The sequence below is a fragment of the Anomalospiza imberbis genome, chromosome Z (genome assembly GCF_031753505.1).
Source record: "Anomalospiza imberbis isolate Cuckoo-Finch-1a 21T00152 chromosome Z, ASM3175350v1, whole genome shotgun sequence".
NCBI lineage: Eukaryota > Metazoa > Chordata > Aves > Passeriformes > Viduidae > Anomalospiza > Anomalospiza imberbis.
Window position 1 is genome coordinate 8,329,881 of NC_089721.1, and position 6,041 is coordinate 8,335,921.

Here is a 6,041-nt window from a genome sequence, read left to right on the forward strand (position 1 = left end):
TGGGTTGGAAGGGACCTTAAAGCTCACCTCATTCCAAACCCATGCTATGGGCAGGGACTCCTTCCACTAGACCAGGTTGCTCAAAGCCCCATCAAACCCGGCCTTGAACACTTCCAGGGGTGGGGCATCCACAGATTTTCTGAGCAACCTCTGCCAGTGCTTCACACCCTGACAGTAAAGAATTTCTTCCTGATATCCAATCAAAAACCCCCCTCTTTCACTTTGAAGGCATTAGTCTTTGTCCTGTCACTACATGCTCTTGTCAAAAACCTCTCCCCATCCTTCTTACAGGCTCTCTTTAGGCAGTGGATGGGTTCAAAAGACTGATACCAGACAGGAAGAGTGATGGGGTATTGGGAAGCAGGGGACCTGGCATGATGTAAAAGGTATGGAATAAGTGGTGGTTTCATCTGGGACAGAGTTCATTTTCTCCCTAGTAGCTGGTTCAGTGCTGTGATTTGGATTCAGTTGAGAAAGATGTTGATAACACACTGATGTTTCTTTTCAGCTGTTGCTCAGCAGTGCTTGCCCTAACTCAAGCACTGGTCAGTTTCCCATGCTCTGCCAGGGAGCAGGTGCACAACAAACCAGGAGGGAGCATGGCCAGGAGAGCTGACCCAAATCGGCCAAAGGGATATTCCATGCCATGACAGGGCTCACCCCCAGATTGGGGTGATCCCGAAAGATGGAAAAGTCTCTCCTCCAACCCGTGCCTTCAAAGAAAGACTCAGTAATCTTCAGTCGTCCGGTCTCAAGGTAGTTTATTGTGTGTAATCTAAAAGATTTCTCCCTGAGCTGCTGCGGTCCGTTCAGCAGTCAGGCAAGGGCACACACTGACTCCCGGGGGCTGGTGCCCTCTTTCATATCATACATTGCATATTAGATGTTTATGGTTTATCCCCAATGCTTATCACTTATATTGAATGGTGACTTTCTACTCTAAACCAATCTGTGAGTGCCAACATCACCATGAACATGGAGGTTAGGAAGGAGAAAGAAGGAGGACAGGGCACACCCAAGTCCCTCCATCTTAGAACCTCTGACCCCCGTGTACAAAACTCAGACCCCTCTGTACAAGGCCTAAAACCCCCCTGTACAGCACTCAAAAACTCTTCCTCTCACTTTGTGACTACTTCTACTACAATATCTAAACTTTTGTGATTTCTTGTTCTTCCTGCAAGGTTGGTAAATTGTTACACGGGTCAGATTCAATGCCACAGGGGTTTCCGGCTGCCTTCCAGGGTCTCAAATGCTTCTGACCTGGGCCCGGAACATCCAAGAGTGTCCAAGGGACATTCTGGGTTCCGACAATGCCATAGAACACCATGTCCAGTGCAAAAACTGTGGGGAGAATGAGTGAGTGGCTGCATGGCACTTAGTGAAACCTCAACAGCCCTATCTGGTGCCCAGAAGATGGAGTAACAATAGATCTGAGCAGAGTCTGTTAGTCCAGGTTTGTTATAGGCATTAGTTTAATAGTTTCTGGTCACAAAGTTGTTTTGCTTGCACTCAAAGTTCCTGTGTGTGTGCTTGAAGGAGCACCTTGCTTGGTGTGTGTCCCCTGTGGTGACATTGATCCTCCATGGGGCCTGGGTAGAGTTGTTTGCAGTAGTGGCTTACAGGTGTCTCCAAGTGCCACATCTACACCGTTCCTGAAATTTTCCAAGAAGATGTACAGGTCTGGTGCTTAGGAACATGGTTTGCTGGTGGACTTGGGAGTGTTGGGTTAATTGTTGGACTCAATGACCTTAGAGATCTTTTCCAACCTAAACATTCTGTGATTTGATGATACACATCTTTCAAATACCCCCAGGGATGCACCACAGCCATGACAGCCTGCTTCAATACTTGACAACACATTCCATGAAGAAATTTATCCTAATATCCAATTTAAACCTCCACTGGCACAACTTGAGGCCATTTCCTCTTGTCCTGTCACTTCCTACTTGGGAGAAGAGACTGACCATGCCCTCCTTTCAGGTCACTGTAGAGAGTAACAAGGTTCCTCCTAAGCCTCCTTTTCTCCAGGATAAACACCACCAGCTCCCTCAGCTGCTCCTCACAGGACTTGTGCTCCAGACCTTCCCCAGCTCCACTGCCCTTCTCTGGACTCACTCCAGCACCTCAAAGTCTTTCCTGTACTAAATGTCCCAAAGCTGACCCCAGGATTTGAGGTGTGGCCTCACCAGTACCCAGAACAGGGGCACAGTCACTGCCCTGGTCCTGCTGGCCACACCACTGCTGATACATTCAGGATGTCCTTGGCCTTCTTGGCCACCTGGGCACACTCCAGCTCATGTCCAGCCACTGAAAACCAGCACCTCCAGGTCCTTTCCCATTCAGCAGCTCTCCAGCCGTGCTGTCCCAGCCTGGAGCTGCAGGGGGTTGCTGTGGCCCAAGGGCAGGACCCAGCACTTGGCCTTGTTGAATTTCACACAGCTGGGCCTGGCCCGTGGATCCATTGGTACAACAGAATCTCCATTTGTGAGACAAATCTGATACAAGCACTCAGCACTCCACTCCCTCTGTATTTCGGGAGCCATCTGTTGGGAATTGTTCATAACTGCACCTTTGGCTTTTTTCCTTGAAGAGTCAAACTGGCAGAAACATTTTCCTACATCTCCCTTCTTTCACAGAATCAGCCATAGAAAGGTTTGGGTTCGAAGGGATCTTAAAGCTCATCTCATTCCAAGCCCCCTGCTATGGACTGGGACACTTGCCACTACACCAGGTTGCTCAAAAGTCCCATTCAACTTGGCCTTGAACATTCCTAGGAATGGGCATCCACATCAAAAATTCCTTCCTGTCTTCCATCTTTGAAAGCCCTCCATTCCCCTGAGCTGGTAACAGCAGTCATCCTTTTAGGGAAAAGGGAGGAGAGAGGGGTACCTGGTGGTTTTACCTGCAAGAATATGGAGAGGACACAAGAACGTGGGAAGGAAAACCTACCTTGACCATGGAGAGACAGGTATGGGAATTGCAAAGGAGAACAATCACAAATGAGGGTTCTTCCAGAGTATTTGCTACCCAGTCTCCAGTGGGTAGTTTCCCAGGAAGAGTCAAAGGGTATAGTATTCCTGATCCTATGGCAAGCATGAAGCTGTGTCAGGGGAGACTTATGTTGAAAAGGTTTTTCACCCAGAGGAGTTGATGGGCTCTGGAACAGATCTCTAGGGAAGTGATTACAGCATCAAGCCTGACAGAGTTCAAGAAGTGTTTGGACAATGCTCTCAGGCCCATGGTGTGTCCTTAGGGGTGTCCTGTGCAGGGCCAGGAGTTGTACTCAATGGCCATGATGGGTCCATTCCAGCTCAGGGTGTTTTGTGATTCCATTTCTACAAGAAGTGAGTGGCAAATCCAATGACCAGGACTAGAAGGGCCCTGCCTCTATCCTCTATCCCACACTGTGCACCTTAAAGTCATGGAGTTACACAGGGCAGAAAACATCCGTATTTCTGGAGGGACAAGGGAACATTTTAGTGTCCTCTGCTCTGCCAGTGAGCAGGAGCACAAGAAGCTGGGCGGGAGCAAGGCCAGGAGAGCTGACCCAAACTGGCCAAAGGGTTATTCCATGCCAGAGAACATCATCCCCAGTGTATCAGCTGGGGGTTTGTGGCAGGTGGGGAGTGAATGAGCAGCTGAGTGGGACTGATTTGCCAGCTGGGTTCAAACCTCCACAGCTGGGGAAACCCTTGGAGTAGGAACATCCATATGGAAGTGATACATGGGTGGTAGGAAATGTCAGTGGGGAGGGCACATCCATAGTGCAGGGGATGCCCATGGAAGAGGGATGCCCTCGGGACAAGGATAGCCACGGGGAGAGGGCACACATGGCCTGGGGAGCTCAAGGGGAAGGGATGTCCTGGGGGCCAGTGCTGCCAATGGAGCAGCAATGCCCACAGCTCATCCATGCCTGCCTGGAGCAGGATGGAGAACTGCTGAGAGCAGTCACTTGTGGCCTGTGGTGATCAGAGTACCTGCAGGGTCCAGAAGGTTTTGGGGTGGTGCAGGAGGGTGCCAGTCTCTTGGATCAGGGACCAGCCTCTAGCCCCAGCACCGTGGCCTGAGAAAGGTCTCACACCCTGCATCAAGCGTGGCTGGACTGTGGCTCCCATCAAATCCAATGGTCCCGATGGGACCTGGCTGTAGTGGGTGAAGGGGCTCTGGGGCCACAGGTGCAACCCAGGGAGGCACAGGGAGGTGTGGATCATGTCAGCAAAGGAAGGGATGTCCTCAGCTTCCCCCTCATTAGTCCCACACCCTCCAGGGCACACCTCAGCCAACAGCATCTTCCTGCCTCCAGCATCTTTGGGAGCTGCCCAGATCCCCAACAAGGATCTGGGCAGGGGAGGAGGGTGCTGCAGAAAGGTTCTTGCCCTGGCAGTGACTGACTGGGGTCTCTGCTGGAGGAGCCCTGAAAGGGGCAGGGCTGGGGCCAAACCCAGTCCTTGATACCAACTGCTTGCCTGGGGCCACTGAGGTTCAGAGAGAGGGGGCTGTGAGTTCTGACCTGGGGGACACCCTCAGCCCTCCTACCACACAGCCTCAGAGCAGGGGTAGATGCTCTTGGAAATCCTGTGGGAGCTATGTACCACAGATGGCAGGGAAGAAAGGAGGAGGTTTTCCAGCCCCTCTGCTGGATTCAATTAGCATTTGCAACTTGCCGAGGCACTGGGGAAGATTTGGGCTGCCAGGAGCTGGGGCACACCATCCCATGTCCTCCTTGCCCCAGCCTCCACAGCAGACAAAGATGCCAGGATGGATCTGCCCCTCAGCTTGCTGGGTGGTGATGTTCTCCCACTGCAGGGAGGAAGAAGCCACTGTCCAAGCTGTGGAAGGCTTTGGAGAGTCCTGAGAGCTCCTTTACCAGGTGGCAGAAAGTACCTGGGTCTGGTTTCCTGTGGCCAAAACAAAGCTGGTATCTGACCCTGCAGAGCTCAGGGAGGAGAGTCAACCCTAGAGCAGAAAGGTGATGTTTAACCCAAAAACGGGATGGAGTGAGGCAGGGGAAGCACCAATCCCCTCAGCCTCCACCCTGGTGCCACAAGTGTCCCCGCCGGAGCCAGCAGGAGCGATTTCCCCAGCAGAGGTGGTGTGAGGACAGGGACGGTGGTGCCAGCAGTCAGCTCCCAAATAGGACAGCGCAGGTGAGCTGCCAGCCCGGCCCCCGGGGGCCTGCACCGCCTCCTCCCCCGCAGAGGGTTGTGCTATTTAAATGCAGCGTCCCCTATTTCATTGCGCTTACTGCACGGCTCGAACAAGCCCCTTCTCACCACGCCCAGTCCTGTCCCTCTGCCATTAAACCCCCTCTCCTTAAACACAGCTGGCTTGACAGAGCCCTTCAAGATGTGCCAGGCTTTGGGACAGAAACCCCACTGCCCAGCACCACAGCACCTGCCCTCTCTCTCTCACTCGTGGCTCAGCCCCAAAGGCCCAGGGAAACATTCTGTCACACAAACTGCATTTCACCCTCCTTGCAGAATTCCTCAGTTCCTGCACGCCCTAAGAGCTGCTCTGTGCATTCTACTGCCACTGTTCTCCTCAGGCTGAAGGCTAAAGAGCCATATTCTGCCTCTTGTCCTGCTCTTGCTCTCTAGGACCCAGGACTTCCCTGACATAAAGCAACCAAGTACAGCAGTAGCACATTTTTCAGTTCACAGAAGGGAAAAGAAACGAAGCAGCAAGGCAGGGAGGCAGAACAGGTGAAAAGGAAAGAAAACCACGATCAGAACCCAACTACTGATTCTGGGTCACCACACAAGGCCAGCTTTCCAACAGAGATCCAAGACAAGCATCAGAAACTGGGATACATGGAATGTGTTGAAGGTCCTCTCTCCCCAGACATGGTGGTGTCACACTGTGCCCCAACCCCAGAGACACCCCAAGGGCCCCTCATGTGTGGATGAGACAGGGATTCTTGGAGAGATCCTTTGCTGCAGAGCCACAGCAGCAAGAGACCTGACAGTTCATGGCCAGCCTTGGAAGAGCAGCAGCAGCTACCTGCTGCCAGGCCCTTCCTGCCAAGCCAGGGCAGGGCAGAG

At 52.5% G+C, this 6,041-nt stretch overlaps 1 protein-coding gene across 1 annotated transcript in view; it reads right to left on the reverse strand.

Moving 5' to 3' along the window:
• PIGO (phosphatidylinositol glycan anchor biosynthesis class O) overlaps positions 1 to 6,041 on the reverse strand; it is a 265,926-nt gene that overhangs the window by 207,563 nt on the left and 52,322 nt on the right. The window lies entirely within an intron of this gene.